This window comes from Apus apus, chromosome 2, assembly GCF_020740795.1.
Source record: "Apus apus isolate bApuApu2 chromosome 2, bApuApu2.pri.cur, whole genome shotgun sequence".
NCBI lineage: Eukaryota > Metazoa > Chordata > Aves > Apodiformes > Apodidae > Apus > Apus apus.
The window spans coordinates 137,847,229-137,864,754 of NC_067283.1; the positions used below are offsets into that span (position 1 = coordinate 137,847,229).

The 17,526-nt window shown below is 40.6% G+C and overlaps 1 protein-coding gene across 6 annotated transcripts in view; it reads left to right on the forward strand.

The window, feature by feature from the left end:
* Window positions 1-17,526, forward strand: part of OXR1 (oxidation resistance 1) — a 270,959-nt gene that overhangs the window by 97,648 nt on the left and 155,785 nt on the right. The gene's annotated exons all lie outside the window — the stretch shown is intronic.

Here is a 17,526-nt window from a genome sequence, read left to right on the forward strand (position 1 = left end):
GATAAACAGAATTTGTAGTAGTTAGCATAGCTAACTTGCACAATCAGGAGGTTTTTAGTTACTTGGGCCCTCTGCAGGTTGGATCTGATTCATAATAATCAGTGTGTGATACAATAACCATAATGTAGACTCAGACTTTACCTTAAACAGCATGAGTCACTCTGTCTCAGAGGAAGCAGGTGATGGTGGGGACATCCCAGACCCCCAGGGGATCACAGGGATGGCCACCCAGCAGCAGTTCCATTCTGTGTTGCACTTAGGACCTGCAGCTGCTTGTTCTCACATGCTGGGACACTTCCCTGTTCCCTAACAGGTGTCACCGCATCCTGTGGTGCTTGGTGGGCAAATGCTTTTGTTGCAGTGCTGACAGGACGGGATTGTCTGTTCTCTAATTGTGGTCATCACATCTGGGTGACAACCACAGTGTTGAAAAGGAGAAGAAAGACAGGAGTGATGTGTGATTAGCATGTTCACATATTACAGCTGTTTGTCTTAGAAAATATTGTTGGTTATGCTAACCATATTACTGGGGTCTGGGGAACAGGGGTACCAGACACTGAAACAGAGGAAGTTTTTTTCACCCAAACCAAACTAAATTGTCACAGGTTCCCACAGAGGCCAAAAGCATAATTAGGTTGAAAAAGGGACCAAACACAGATATAATCTCGTTGATCTATTCAGCAAGTTCCTGTGCTATCAATTTTCAGAAGGATGATTTTAATAAGGAAGAACTTTTTTCGCTGAAGGGGCTGTCAGACATTGGGACATGCTGCCCAGGGAGGTGGCTGAGTCACCATCCCTGGATGTATTAAAAAATTGTCTATATGTGGCACTTGGGAATATGACTTAGTGCTGGACTTGGTATAGTAGGGTTAGTGGTTGGAATCGATGATCTTAAAGGTCTTTTCCAACCTATGTGGTTCTGTGATTTCTATGATTCTGTGAAATATGGAGGTATAATACATTTGCCCTTTTTCTTATGCTGTCCCTTAAAGTTCCAGTTTTTGGCTACTACTGAGAATAAGATAGAGGAAGAGAAAAAGAATTATTCTGGCTGGCATGGTAGTTCCCATACAGTCATAGTTACAGTAGGTACGTACACAAAAAACAGGAAAAAGGGAAAACTAACAAACAAACAAACAAAACCAACCCCACTTGTTCTGCTAGTACAGACATATAATAGAATCATAGAATAATCTATATATGTATACTTAGCCAGACTGTGCTTGCTCTGAATGAAATTAGGAAGGTCCATGTAATATTGATTAACCTGTGCATTGATTGTGATGAGGAACACAAGGTTGCTGCTGGCTCTCTTTGACAGCGTGATTTACAGTGACTTCATGGAGGATGAGACTGGCATTTTTGTAGCCATTATAAATGCTGTTGGAGTTTTGATTGCTCAGCTGCAAATACTTGATCAAAAATACCAGTGTAATAACATACCTATTTACATGCTTAGATATATGGAATAATAAACTGCCAATTACAGTGCTGTTTAATATTAATGGTTGGAAATATTAAATCAGTTGAAGATGTCAATATATTTAAATATTTTGCAAGTGGACAGTCTAAATTGCACATGCTCCTGTCCTCACAGCAATATGTGTCATATGTCACAAAGTTGGCATAATTCATGGCACCAAGATACATAACTGTACAAAACTTGCATAAAAATCAGGATTTTTGGTATTCAGGAAACTGTAGACATACGTAGAGTATCCAGGAGCTTTTATGTATTGCGTCAGAGAGAATCCAGTCCAAGCAGCTCTTTGGATCAGACCATTTAAATCAACTGTGGTCAGGGAGCCAAATGTCGACAGGTTTTGAATCAGACCTCTGGGGGAGATAAGAACTCAGAAATACTTAGTTGTTAAGGTTTTTCTTATTTACTGCTTGAAAGACAGAATGCATATTCCAAATTATGTAATGACCTTTTTGTAAAATTTCTCTTAGTTCATGTATTCAAATAGTTTTTGTATTACTTTTGTTCATACACATCCAGATTACTAGAGTGAAGTGAGGTGCCAGCACAATTGTTGCCTTTAATTATCTGTTCTTACTAGTGCCGTGAACCTTTACCTTTGTAGCTGTTTTGCAGTGTTGGGCTATGAAAATTTCCAACTGTCTCCCATGCTTTTATCTATCTTAACTACATTTAATTTGTGAATTTAATTACAAGAAGAACAGAAGGAAATCTAGAATCAGATAAAGTTCTCTCTTTTTTCCTTATTCTGCCTCATTTATAGAAAGGGATTGTTTATTGCAAATGTAAAATTCAATATGTTAGTGCTGAAAGAAAATACTGAAAAATGCTGCTGTATTTTGTCTCCATGCCTGTGTATGTAAGGACATTTTCAAGTGCCTTTGTAAGAACAGAGGCAGGCTTTTATGCTAATCCCAAACCTGTGCGTCCAACATAAGAAATATAAACAGATTAAGTTATTTCTCTCAAAGGGCTCATGGTGGAGCTTAAATGTGAAATGGTCACTCAGTGCTTTTTGATCAGGGGAATATTTGACACACAGTGACAAGTGGTGTTCCACAAAGGTCAATGCTGGAGCTGGTGCTGTTTAACATCTTTGTTGGCGACATGGACAGTGGAATTGAGTGCACCCTCAGCAAGTTTGCTGACAACACCAAGCTCTGTAGTGTGGTCGACACGCTGGAGGAAATGGAGGCCATCCAGAGGGATCTTGACAGGCTTGAGAGGTGGGCTCATTCCAACCTCATGAAGTTTTGGCAAGGACAAGTGCAAAGTCCAGCAGCAAGGTCAGAGCAATCCCAAGCACAAGTACAGGTTGGACTGACAGTGGATTGAGACAGCCCTGAGGGGGAGGACTTGGGTGTGTTGGTTGATGAGAAGCTCAACCTGAGACAGCAGTGTGTGCTTGCAGCCCAGAAATCCGACTATGTCCTGGGCTGCATCAAAGGAAATGTGGCCAGCAGGTCAAGGGAGGTGAATCTCCTCCTCTGCTTTGCTCTCCTGAGACCCCACCTGAAGTGCTGAAGCCTCCAACACGTGAAGGACTTGAACCTGCTGGAGTGAGTCCAGGGAAGGGCTATGAGGATTATCAGAGGAATGGACTACCTCTTCTGTGAAGGCAGGCTGAGAGAGTTGGGGTTCAGCCTGGAGAAGAGAAGGCTCTGGGGAGACCTTATAGTAGCTTTCCAGTGACTAAAGGGGCCTGCAGGAAAGCTAGAGAGGAACTTCTTATAAGGGCATGTAGTGAGAGAACAAGAGTTAGTGGCTTTAAACTGGAAGAAGAGAGATTTAGATTAGACATTAGGAAGAAATTCTTCACTATAAGGGTTGTGAGACACTCACAGGTTACCCGGGGAAGCTGTGGATGCCCTGTTCCTGGAAGTGTTTCAAGGTGAGATTAGATGGGGCTATGAGCAGCCTGGTCTAGTGGGAGGTGTCCGGGCCCATGCAGGGGTTTTGGAATTAGATGATCTTTAAGGTACCTTCCAAGCTAAACCATTCTCTGATTCTGTGATTCTTTCTAGAAAGTCTGAATAGCAGTAGCACATACATTTGTTGAACTTTAAAATTCTGAGCCATGCAGGCCTTGGGTGAAGCGAGCATCGTGCCCCATGGAGACACCCAGATATTATATGATGGTTCCTTTTCCTGTGTCCTCCATGCTTGTGGCCTAACTCTGTCTTACAATATGTGTGTCCCACATGAAGGACATAGCCTCCCATTCTGTTTTGAGTTACTTCTTTGTTTTCTTCCCATCATTGTTGTGAAGTGCTTAAAAGATACTACAAGTCTTGGAAAACATTAAAAAACCCAAGCCTTGCTTAGCAATTGAGAAATGGACTATGTGATCCCAAGTGGTAGCTTAGCAGGAAGGGAAACAGAGCAGATAAAACAGTATTTTGGAGCTGGACACATGATTAATAGTTCTGGATTCATCCTTCTGGACAAGGCTGACTTTACCAAATGCATGACTGTGTGAAATAAGCACAGAATGTGAACAAGAGGGAAAACTACAGCTTGGAGACAAGGACAAATTCCCAGCTGCAGCAGAAGAGGGAGTACAATGTATTTTGTCATTTAAAACTTTTAATGAGAAACTAATTCAGTCTTATTCTTTGTGCTCCCTGAGATATGAAGTCCCCAAAGCTCAACATCTGATGCAGACAGCACATTTTCTGAAGCCACATCTGCTTCATGGTCACCGGAATGTGCTGCAGGGCTGCTGCTTCCCTACCGTCAGTGCCTGGCAAAGCTTTTTATAGCCAGCCATAGACTTGTGATGGTGAGTAGCATGCTGGTGTGAGACAGTCTACTGACTGTACACAGAGAAATATGCAGACTGATCTACATGTCTGTGCTTTGCATAGACGGAAGAAGTGTCTCAGCAAACAAAACAAAATACCAACTTCCAGCTCTGTGCAAGAAATGCTTCAGTAGATTTCTTTTCCACAGGAGCTGTGACTGAGTTGCCTGAGTGTTGTCTTGTGATCCAGCAAGATACAAAGTCCGAACTGAGATAAAATGGGAGGAGTGCTTGACCTTGCTTCACCTCTGCCTTATCTGTAGATTTTTTTCCATGATCTCTATTAATGTCTGTGCCACTTATCTATACCATTGGCAGTGATATGGCTCAGGAGATGGCTTGCAAAGCAGCACGCTCCCTGTGCTGTATTCTGTGCAAATGCAGTTTTCAAGAGGAATGTCTGCAAATCCCACATAGCATTCATGCCTGTGACATTGGAAAAAGTCTTGCTGTCCTGTCTGTTGAGTGTCTCTCATATCACATTGTCACCAGAGACAATATTGCTTGTATATTTAAAACTCGGCTGATCAGAGGTGGTCAATGCCAGGCTCTGCTTAGCCACAAGTCGTATGAGGAGCATCTGAGGCAACTGGGGTTGTTTAGTCTGGAGAAAATGAGGTTGAGGGGAGACTTCATTGCTCTCTACAACTGTGGGGTGAGTGTTGGTCTCTTCTCCCAAGATAACAAGAGGAAAAAGCCTCAAGTTGTTTCGGGGAAGGTTTTGATGGAGTATTAGGAAAAATTTCTTCACTGAAAGTCTTGTCAGCCACCGGAACAGGCTGCCCAGGGAAGTGGTTGAGTCACCATTCCTGGACGTGTTTAAAAGATGTGTAGATGTGGTGCTTAGGGATGTGGTTTAGTGGTGGACTTGGAAGTGTTAGGTTTATGATTGGACTCAATAATACTAAAGGTCTTTTCTAACCCAAATGATCCTGTGATTCTATGATCTGCAGCTGTGTGTGAGCCTGTTGCTTCAATCAGCTCCTGCTGCTGTTGTGAAGCTTGCACATAGTCCACAGCCATGCATGGGCTTGATTGGATCTGTGTGGTTTTGATGTCAGACAGGAATGGGCTCAAGCAAAGGCTTTACCCATATTTCATTTGAGGCCTACATCTGTCTTGGATCTCAGCTTTGAAGTGTAGGGTAGGAATATTTCTTTCTTGCCTTATGGTAAACATGATAAAAACCTTTACTGAAGATGAGACTCTCCAAAAGGCAGATTAGTGCTGATTTTTAAAAAATCTGATGCATCTTATGATGTTTTATAGAGAAAGTGTTTAGGAACAGATCCGTCTATGTCCATTGCACCACCTCTGTGATAGTGCATGAACCCCCTCAATATATAACAGGGGAAAAAGACATGTCACTAGACTGCTTGTGTGGGAAGAAAAGTACCTTTCATGATCTTTAAGAAACCTAACATATGCATGGGTGGAGGACCTGACAGCTGACCAAATTAGAGAAGGGCTGATTCAACAAGGCATGTGCCAGCAAATTAACTCATTTGTCCAAGGTAAAAGAGCATCATGTTATGGCTGGGTGTTAAGGAGAAATACTTCTCTGCAATATTACTTAAAGCACAGTTCTGGAAAATACAGATACAAGCAAAGAATTTAATAACAGTATCAGTATTATGTTCATACTTCTGCTACAGAGAACGTATGAGTAGCTATCAATAGAAATACAAATTTTTTTCAATGTAAAATATTGCTAGTCCTGGTTTATATTTTCATTTTTAGATTAAATTTTTATTTTAGATTAGATTTCATTTTGAGTTTGATTTTCTCAGCCCTCCAGATTCATCTGCACTTCTGATAGTAGTAAGAGGTTGCACTTTATTGTCCCTCTTCTATCACAGGTGCAAAAATCTTCCTCCGGTTTTCTTCTGTTTTTATTTTTCTAGCATTGCCTTTTCAGTCAGCCATCATCTGACTTAAGCTCATCTTATTATATACAAATCCTTTATTTTTGACAGCTCTCAATAGTACTGACAGATTGGTGTCCATTTATTAAAACAGACACTTGATTTTAAATGCCTTAGTTTCAATTGTCAGTAGATTTGTGGAATAAACAGTTCCATTTAAAAGAATGTTAGGTCAAGAAATTCTGGAGTAGTAAGACTTGCTGTCAGATTCTTTTAAAGATTAAAATTTTAAAATACCAAATTAACTGATGCATTAATACAGTGTTAGACTAATGTATTCTACTAAACAGAACAAAAAGTATAGTAAAACAGTTGGCATGATGCAATAGTCCACAGTGATGACATTGTAAGACGATCAAGGAAAAATACATAGCCAATATTTCAGGTCAGTCTTCCTAAAGGAAAAGATTTATCCAACCTGTCAGTAATAGAATAATCTCTTGCTCCAAACACAGTAACAGAAGATTGTAAACTTTTAGGATATTAACAGTACTTATCTTGCTGTAGTAGTGAAATACTCTTGAGAAGAAAAAAAGAAAGGAAATCTAAAATCCCTGAGGTAATCCTGATTCCTCCTGACTATGCTATGCAGCAAACAAACGTTCTCATCACAAGATGATGCAGCTCTTCAGCATACTGCCTGGAATTCAGAGCAAAGCAAAACGATTTCTGTGTGTAATTCTCCATGACCGTGAATCAGAGAGAATTCTTCATCTCATCTCTCAATCCTAAATAAAATCAGTGTTGCGGCAGTGTGTGCCTCTGCCCTCCCCACTGCTGGCATGGTGTTTAGGAAGGCTCATCAGTCTTGCAAATTTTTGTTTTGGTCATGGGACAGTTGAGTGCAGAGTGACCTCAACAGGTTAGAGAGAAGGGCAGTCACCGACCACATGAAGTTTAACAAGGATGAGTGCCGGATTCTGCACTTGGGACAGGGCAACCCTGGTGCTAAGTACAGACTAGGGAACGAGTGGCTGGAGAGCAGCACAGCAAAGAGGGACCTGAGGGTCCTGGTTGATGGCAAACTGAATAAGAGCCAGCAGTGTGCCCTGGCAGCCAGGAGGTCCCACCATGTCCTGGGGTGCATCAAGCAGAGCGTTGCCAGCCGGTCAAGGGAGATGATTGTCCCGCTCTACTCTGCACTGGTGCAACCTCACCTTGAGTACTGCTTGCAGTTTTGGGCACCAGAATATAAAAAAGACATCAAGGTATTTGAGAGTGTCCAAAGAAGAGCCACGAGGATGCTGAAGGGTCTGAATGGGAAGACTTCTGCGGAGTGGCTGAGGTAGCTTGGATTATCCAGGTTGGAGAAGAGGAGGCTGAGGGGTGACCTCATTGCAGTCTATGGCTTCCTTACAAGGGGAAGAGATTTGGCAGGTATTGATCTCTTCGCTCCTGTGACCAGTGATAGGACTTGGGGAAATGGCAGGAATTTAAATCAAGGGAGGTTTAGGTTAGACATCAGGAAGAAGTTTTTCACCCAGAGAATGGCTGAACACTGGAACAAGCTCCCCAGGGAAGTGATCACAGCACCAAGCCTGCCTGAGTTCAAGAAGCGCTTGGATGATGCTCTCAGGAGCATGGTGTGATTCTATGGATGCCCTACATAGGGACAGGAGTTGGATGATCCTGATGGGTCCCTTCCAACTCAGCATATTCTATGCTTCTATGATTCTACGATTCTATGATTCTATGACTCTATGATTCTATGATTCAAGTGGAAGCTAAAGGAGATGGTCAGCTCATTGTACAGTGGGCACAATTTAATGACCAGCTAGGCTGGTACATGGAAGTCTCCCTCTTGGAAAATTGCTTCTTTACAACACAAAGTACTTCAAGATATTGCTGTCCCCTCTACTGAAGGATATGAGTGTTCATGGTCTATTTCAGTGGAAAAGAAGGAAAGTTAGTTAAACACAGATTATGAGAGCTCTGTGGTGGGTTACCACAACTCAACAGCAAAGCAGCAACTCATCATTGCTGCAGCTTGATGGGTGAACATTTGGCCATATCCTTATACATGACATAGATTGCTACGCTGGGAAGGTGCTCTTTTGACTTTTTATAAATTTAACAAAATGCATACATTCTTGGTTACATTCTAGGGTGAAGAGGACCAGAATCTGGTTTGCAGTTGCCTATCCTCTAACGTTGTTCAGTCCTGTTTAAGCCAGTGGGCATACTGAGTTCAGTGCCCCAAATTCTAACCCATATATTGTATTTCCTTGTAGAAGATTTGCTCAAATTGAAATAGCTTTAATATTCGCATGACACAGCTTTTTAGACTAATTACCGAGAAAATAAATTAAAATGCATAATAAGATTCTTGCATGAAGTACTGTAAGAAAGCTTTAGAAAAATTCTTCTGAGACAGAAAAGTCAAAAAAGGTTTTACATAGTGCTTTCCAGTCCCTTTAATCTTCAGAAAAAAGTTATTTTACTTATAGTGACAAAATTGTGCAAATTGTAACTAATTAGCCTCTGATCATTTTGTCTTTACTCAGCTTGTATGAAGTGCTGGGGAGAGGACATTTATCTAGGGGTGTGCTATGCATTTGCTTTGCTTTGCCTCCCTTTCTAGGGGGTAGGAAAAGAATGTTTGGAGTAAGCCTCAGTGAGACCATTCAGTGTGTAAAACGAATGACCACTTCCACATGGCATAAAAAGTCTCTGTCTTGTCTTCTGTGAGTAGCTTTCTACAGATCAGCCAAAGTTAGCTGGTATTGGATGCTATGACACAACTTTCTTCTGCCCTTTTACCTGAGCAAGTTGAGTAACCAAAGATATTAATGAATGTATCACTGTGTGTGGTAGATGAATTGCATCCCTCTAATTATACTGACAGGACTAAGAAAAAAACCTTCCTCTGGGTAATTTGGACATAATTACATCTATTCTATAGTCCTGTCAGCCACAGTTGTGTGTCTTTGCTGTAAAAATGGCAGTGCTGAGGTCCCATTTTTGAGAGTGTAACATCAAGACAATCCGTATCAGATTTTATATTTGTTTCAACAGTGCAAGTTTCCGTATAAAACTCTCTGCTTTATATTTAAAAGATTTTTGTTAGCAAGTGGAGTACACTGATAAATAATGATGGGAAAAGCCAAGTCACTTTGATTTTAATGCTCAACTACCTGCTTTCAGAAATTAGCACATTAGCTGTCACTTCATTGCACCTTCAAAGAATGGTATTTAAATCTTCCTGACATTTTTTTCTAACATCTTCCTTAACTGCAGGTAATTTATAAACCTCTAAACAAGTATGAGTCATCTTACTTTTCAACGTAATGACTCCTCTGCACTGAGTAAGTAGTGCTAGGCAAGAAGGGAGATTTCTCTTCAAAGAGAACCTGAAAGTGTTTTTAGATTGTTGCTGTCATCCTCTACCTCAGCAAGGCCAAGCTTGCGTATGTATGAGCTTTAGATGCATTTTATGTTCTCTGCTGTTTGAAGCTCACGTATGTGTGAACCAGCTGTTGTAAGAAGGATGCACGTAGCTTCAGTAAGTAGGGCTGGGCTGAGCTTATTGTTTGAGGAGGCCTTTAGGAAGGAGCTAATGACCTTGCTGTGGTCGCAGCTCGGACTTGTGGTAGAGCTGACCTCCTAGCAGAGGAAATGTAAGGAGGAGGATTGTCTTAGAGACAATCTTAGCTTTGCTGTCACTGGTAGAAAGAAGCTGGAGTTTTGCAGATTTGCCTGATGCTGTCTGGCAAAACCTATCACCAAGCTCTCTGGACATGTGTGCTTGTTACTGAGTATGTTCAGTGACCTTGTTTGTGTTGCTGTGATTGAGGTTGATCAGCAGTGTGGTATTTCCATGGAGTAATTTTCCTATCCAGCACAAGCACTGATTCCACTTGTTCTTGAAGTTATAACTGCATGCGAGGTGTATATTTGTTATCAGTTGCTCTGAGTTTTGAAGTCACTGACAATGGCTGTTGAAACAAACTCCAAGAGCCTACCACTGAACCTGGTGAGAAACTGGGATCAGATTGATGTTCCTAAGCATACTGCTTAATCTAGCTGTGCTGCGGAATTTTTTAAGTGTGTTTGATGTCTTCTAATTAGCTGAGCCAAGTAGAGAAGGAGCCACTGATGCCACGTAACAAAGAACTAAGACCATGCAGTACCCTACGTTGTAGCCTGCCAGCATATCACCAGTATATCTCCAATAAGAACTTGAACCTCTTTGTTAGCTTGAAAGGTCCTGCCTGAGTTGTCTAGTTGGACATGCAATGCCAAGTGGTGGTGGGTCTGCCTCTAACTCTAGCTTACCTCTTGCAGCTGTCCTGAGGTACTCTGGCCTTTGGGTAAATGTCTAGAAAATTGTGCACCATTGAAGCACACTTTGGATGGAGGCATTTACTGGGTCTAAGAGCATCCTGACTGATACCCAAAATGTGTTAAATATTTGTGGTTTTTAGTAGTGTGTTATTAGCATCTAATTCAGGTTTGAGATTAATTTAGGTATATGTGGGAAAGTATCAGATATGTTTTAAGACCTTGTTTTTATGGGAGAAACTATTTACAGGCTTGTAAGAATGTGAGTCAACCGACCATTGAAATCCTTTCAAGATTGCTTTATTACTAGGTAAAGCAGCTCTGGTTCAGTACCTGAACTCTTCTGTTGCCATTTTCAAACAATAACTTTGGAGTGTTTTCACATTTGCTTTGATGTCTTTGATAGCTCCATTAAATACTGTCAAACAGAATATAGCTTGACTGTATCAGATATATTGGATTATGAGGTTATTCCAGGAAAAGTTTAACAATTGTTCTTTGCTTTACTACCAACAAATACCAGGAATATTTTCAAAATCCTGCATTTTTCCATCCTATGCAAATGCTGTGTGTGGCAGTAGCTCACATGGGCTTTGAACTCCACAGGAACCCAGTAAAATAAGCTGTCTGGAAAAAGTACCTGGGAGAGCCCAGTGGTTTGTGGCCAGTTGACCCCAGGATGGGCAGAGGCACATGTAACAAAAGCTTTGTGGGGCTTTTTCCCTCTCCTTCTTAGTGAGTATAGTAATTAGAAGCTGCAAGATAAAATCAGAATAGGGAGTGGGGAAAATAAATACTAACTGGAAAACTGTTAAGAAGCTGCTTGTCAAAATTTTACAGTTTTACTGAACTGATCCTCAGAAACGAGACCAAATCGATCAACTACATTTGTCCAGAGTTATTTTTCTGCTATTAACTATGTATTAAACAAAACAAGTATAGAGAAAAAGTTCAGAAACAGCACTATATGTGAAGGTTTTAATGCTGGAATTAAAAATTATGTTACAGCTCTGTTTTGTTTTGTTGTTTGTTTGGGTTTTTTTAAACAGATTTTATCAGTAGAAAGAAGTGGAAAACCTTTTAGAAAAATTGTTTTCAGAGAAAAATACTCGTTCTTATCCTGTTAAATATCAATAGAATAAGCTAGATTAATCAGTGCTTTCTGAGAAATCCAGATGTTTTGAGATTATACTACTCCAGCCATAAGCAATTGATTGCAGATTAATAACTTCCTTTTTGGAAATATTCCCAAGTCTATTGGATGCTGAGTGTTTTGAGTATTTTCTCTTTAAGAGGTGTCGTGCTGCCAGTACAGGCTTCCTACCAGTGTCTTTCTTTATCTACTGAAGATCCAGTTTTGCTGCTTTTGAAAACAGTAAACATGTTGCCACTGACAGTGGGTGGCGTGGAGTAAGGCTGTGCCAAACCACACATTTGTGTTTGTCTCACATCAGCACTTAATTTGACAGGTCTTTGAAATGCATTATCTTATTTTTCTCATTTTCCTTCTTCTATTACTTCTTAAAAGAGCTTTCTTTTGTATTGTTCTTGCTAAGGTAAATATTTTGCATTGTTGAGAATGCAGCATGCATTTTAAAACTGCCTTCTGTGCTTCCTATTAGCAATTACAAGAGCCTTATTCCAATGGTTTAAATCATTAGTCTGTTTCTTACATCAGGTGTCCATGCCAAGGTTTTGGTAGAAGGGGGCTTTTGGGATGTCCCCCTGTGAGAAGAGGCCAGGGGTTGCTGTGTGCTCAACGTAGCAGGTCCCAACAAACTCTGCAATGGACCCATTGCAGGACACAGCTGAACCCATCAACCAACCTGATGACACCTCTGTGAAAACATATTTAAGAAAGGGTGAAAATAGAAGGAGAAGGAAGAGAGAGGAACCAAAGAAGACCAGAGCAGAAGGAGGTCTTCCACAGCAAAGGAACTGTGGCCCATGGATGCGCCTATGCTGCCGTGGAGAAAACAAGTAAGAAAGAAGGAACAGTGGAAGAGAATAGTGGGAAACAGCAGCAGAGACAAAGTGCTGTGACCTGACTCTTCTTGCACCAGCGTCACCTCACTGAAGGGACTGAGTGTGACCTGTGGTAATAGCAAGGGGACTGGAAACCAGCGAGTGGGAGGGAGAGGGGTCCGGAGGGAAGGTAAAGCAGGGAAAAGAGAGAGAGACGGTGACAAGTGGTGTCCCTTAGGGGTCTGTACTGGGACCAGTGTTGTTTAATATCTTCATTAACAATATTGACAATGGCATTGAAAGCACCCTCAGCAAATTTGCTGATGAAACCCAAGCTGTGTGGTGTGGTCAGTACGCTAGAGGGACGGGATGCCATCCAGAGGGACCTGGACAAGCTGGAGAAGTGGGCCCAGGGAAACCTCATGAGGTTCAACGAGGTCAAGTGAAGGGTCTTGCACCTGGGCCAGGGCAGCCAGAGATATGAATACAGGCTGGGGGAGGACATGCTAGAGAGCAGCCCTGTGGAAAAAGACCTGGGGGTACTATTGGATCAAAAGCTGGACATGAGTCACCGATGTTCAATTGCAGCCCAGAAGGTCAGGTGCATCCTGGGCTGCATCAAAAGAAGTGTGGCCAGCAGGTTGAGACAGGTGATTCTGCCCCTCTGCCCCTCTACTCTGCCTGGTGAGACCTCACCTGGAGTACTGCATCTACCTGTGGAGCCCCTAGCACAAGAAGGATGTGGACCCGTTGAAGCATTTCCAGAGGAGGGCCACAAAAATGATCGAAGAGCTGGAGCACCTCTCTTATGAAGACAGGCTGAGGTTGTTGGGGTTGTTCAGCCTGGAGAAGAGAAGACTCCTGGGGGACTTTATAGCAACCTTCCAATACCTGAAAATGGCCTGTAAGAAGGCTAGGAAGACAAGGGCATGTAACGATAGGACAAGGGATAATGGTTTTAATCTAGAAGGGGGTAGATTTAGGTTGGACATAAGAAAAAAGTTATTAATTACACAAAACTGGAAAGAATTTTTAGATTAAGTACTGCTCTAGTGTGGAATATTGGCACTGTGGGATTACATGGTGAACACTGGACTCCTAGGAATGAAGTAGCAAGAAAACCAAAATGTTACACTTTTGTCTCACAGTAGCCATGCATTTCAAGTTAATCTTCAACTTGTATGATAGCTTCTGAAAGAGCCCAAATGTGTTGTGGATAATAGAAAATGCTGTAGGTGTCAACTCTGCTAAGTCTTGATGTTCAATGATACAAGAATGGTCCTGTTTGTTGCATGTTTTTAATAAGAGAAGGTAAAACTTATTTTTACTTGACTTTAACTCAGCTAGAGAGTGAATAGACGCTTATAAAATAAAGTTCTAATTTGTAAATTCTAAAACGTAGCCAGAAGAGGAAAAGTTTGTTCAGTTCCAAGTATATGCCCCATCATGTGTTAGTTACCTTTGTTGTCTTTATTATACATAGCTGGAATTGAGTCTTTGTGTCTTTGTTGGCAAGTGGAAAGCCAGGTTATATTTCAAAACAGTTCACTTGCTTACTTTTTATTAGGTGCAGGCAATTCTAAATATATGTTATAGCCTTTTCAATGTAGAGAGTTCTCAGAGTCCCTCAAGAGATGGAAAGGAGCTATAGGACGTTTTTCACTGAAGTCAGAATTACTGTGGCTTTTGCTAAAAGAGGGTGTTTTCTCCCTGGCTAATCACTTTACTGCAGTATTTGTTGTAGCTTTCATTAAAATGATGAAAATAATATATATAGCAACAGCAAATATCACACTGGGGTTATGGGAAGTATTTGTTATTAACTTCTAAAAATAAGAAAGTCAGACTTTTCCAATAATTTCTGACTGTCACCAGACTCTTTAAGGCCTAGTGTCTATTAGCTGTATAACTCTTGCTAGTTTCTACTCCAGTGACAAACTGTCAAATTAATACTGTCCTTTTCATTTACTCATTTCTTATATGTGAGAACCACTAACTTTTGGGCTTATGTAAGAATTTTTTTAAAAAAGCAACATCCTGAGAAATTATTTTTAGGAGAGGGCAGGTAAAGAGAAAAAAATACTATATTTGTTAGAAAGGGAAGAAACCACTGTCTTGAATTTTTACTCTACCATGTGTAATCACCCCATAAAAATGGAAAAACTTAAAAAGTTGTTTTCAATACCATGAGAATTGTCATTTTAGTAGTATGGCTGTGTATCTTTTCCATGTCCCGAAGGTTAGATACGCCACACAGTCCTGATTCACTGAAATGGAAAGAAACAGACAGACTGACTTTCAATCAGGTCATACATTCAGTAAAGAGATTATTCTCAAATGTCTGTAAATGCACTTTTGAGCTCAGTTGTTGATGAAGATGAGGAATATTCCAAGCAGTTGTAGCCTGGACAATGTGATGCAACTATCACTCTCTTTTTTTCCAGAACATTAGAAATTAGTTGAATCAGTATCCATTTTGAAGATGATGAGTGAATTCATTTTAACTGCTTGGTTGTATTCCTTATTGGCTTTTGGTTTTCTGCACTGAAGTGTGTTCTGTGTTTTGTTCTGCATTACAGTGTTTGCCACAGTAATGTGTTGCTCTATATTTTTGTTTAAACTACAAAAGGAAGAGAAAGAATATCAAGGAATATTTTTAAAATTTGGGTTTCTGTTCATTTGCAATGAAGAAACTGTATTTAGGCTATCTGGCTATTTTTTTCATTACTATGTGTTTCTCAAGAAGGGAGCTCATAAGATGTGACAGAGTTAAATATGGTCACTCATAATTACTCTAAGCAGTCACACTGAAGCCCATCCTGCATAACTCTGTGCTGAGTTGCCCTGGGCTCCTTTTATAGTTGCCAGAAAAAGAAAGAATCATCTCCAGGGAGTGATTCATCTCTCCTGAGACCTGGATTGCAGTCTAGGGATCTCTTTTTTTCCATAAATCTGAAGTCTGTATGATGACATTTTCAGTTTCAGTTACGCAGGATGAATCCAGACCTATTTATATAGAGATTTCTCTCTTAAGTAATTTGATTCTATAATATACATTCATTTTGAGTTTCAGAAGAAATTATGCCTGTTGGGGGTTCCTGGAGGGTACATGCTGTGAGTGGAGACACTCCTGGCTGCTGCTGTTTGAGCAGCAGGTAAAGGAGCATGTATTGTACCATCTTTTTCCCAACCTACATCATGGGTCTTGTCCCACTCAGCAGCAAGAGGAGCACAGTTATGCTCTGATGCATTGAAGACCGTGATGGGGAGCAGCATATTTCTACATGTCTGGTCACCTGATGGTCAGCAGGATAAACCAGCCCTACACCAGTGGAATTAAGCCAATTAGACTGTAGACAAAAATCTTTGCCCTTCTGTTAGGTTTCCTTCAGTCTTTCCCAACAGAGTTGTTTCTGTGAAAAGCCACTGCTCCCTCCACTACTGATTGTGGTTGACTTGTTCAGCTTCTGTTTGAGTGCCATGCTCAGACTGCCAGGTCTAGTTCTGCTTTGTATTATGGATTTGTTTGGAATGGAGTAAATTGGGGGGCAAGCTGTCAATACATGCCATAGAGAGGAAGGCTTTGCCATAGTAATGCAACAGAATGAGAAGAGAAGCATCTTCATCTGGATATATTATGAATTATTGCTCTTTCTTTTATCTGAGCCTTCTCCACATTTTTCTATAATAAATGTTCCTGTTCTGACATTAATGGTACCCTTTTCCTGTGGGAAAGTGAATTCCTGCAAGCTTATTCTCCATCATCAGACAGAAAAGACGTGACGAGGGCTGTAATGTCAGTCTGAGCTCTTTGTGCAGCCTACCACTGTGGGTAGAACTTGTCCATGTCCACATGATGTTCTCTGACTGTTGATTATGCAACATTATGATGACAGGACATAAAAATATTCCTGCAGAAAGAGCAGAGGTTCACAAAAAATTCGGAGTTTTTTCTAAAACGTCCCTAAAATAGCATTAGTACATTGTAAAACTGAAGTTCCTGCAAACTTTTTTTGCAGTCTGATAAAAAATGAAAATGGAAAGACAGATAATGTGATAAAATAACTGAGATGCAAGAATAGAAAGAAAAAAAGACAAAAGTTACAAAGAACTAAGATGTAGGATATGTAGGAAGAAGAAAGAGACTAAACAGAGTGATAATGCACAGAAGCTAAAATGTATTATTCCGTTGGAGACCAGTACAATACTTGTGGTTACTTAAAATCTGTTCAAAAAAATCAAGAGTGACTTAAAAGGAAGAAGCAAGTGAAAATATTAGTGGAAAACCCCACAGAAAATGTGAGATTGAAGGGACTAATTTCACATAACCTTACATTCAACAGCATAGAGTTTCTGCTCACGCTTGCAGTGGAGTATGGAAGTCTTATGTCTTATGTTCCCATGTTTTAGCATTTACTGTTTTGAAAATGTACAGTACATGTCAGATCATATTCTTCACCAAGAGTATATGTTCTGTATATCTAACTGACCTCAGAGAATGTGCAGGAGGACATTCTCTTTGGCCAATTAGCCTAAAGGAAATCCAAAGTTTGCCCATTGCAGACAGATGTGTCCTTACTATGCAAATGTTTGAGTTAAATAAAGAATTATGAAATCTAGTGAGGCACACAGTGTACCTGGTGGTTCCATAGAGTGAATGGCCACATCACCCTCCACATATTACAAACAGGTGAATAAATAAAGGACCCCCAGTTGTTTGGAGCTTTCCGCAGCTAATATTTATTTTTATCCCTGAGTTTACAAAGGCAGATGTTTTATTGTTTGCCGTACTTTGCTTCTCCACTATATATGGATTTATAGAGAGTTTATTAAGGAAATTCAATGAGAGTCTGACAAAATGTTCATTTTAGTATTAGAAAGTTAAACGTTAACATTCCTATTTATGGGCAGACTTTATTTCTCTGGTATAGCTCTACTGGGTACCAGGAACCCACTGTCTGGAAGCAATGAGCCTGATTCTCATCTCCTCAGTAGGCAATACAGTGAGTAGGCAGAGGGATGTTTAAACCAGGTGGGATAGGCTTCAGGATAGGGCTTAAAATCTT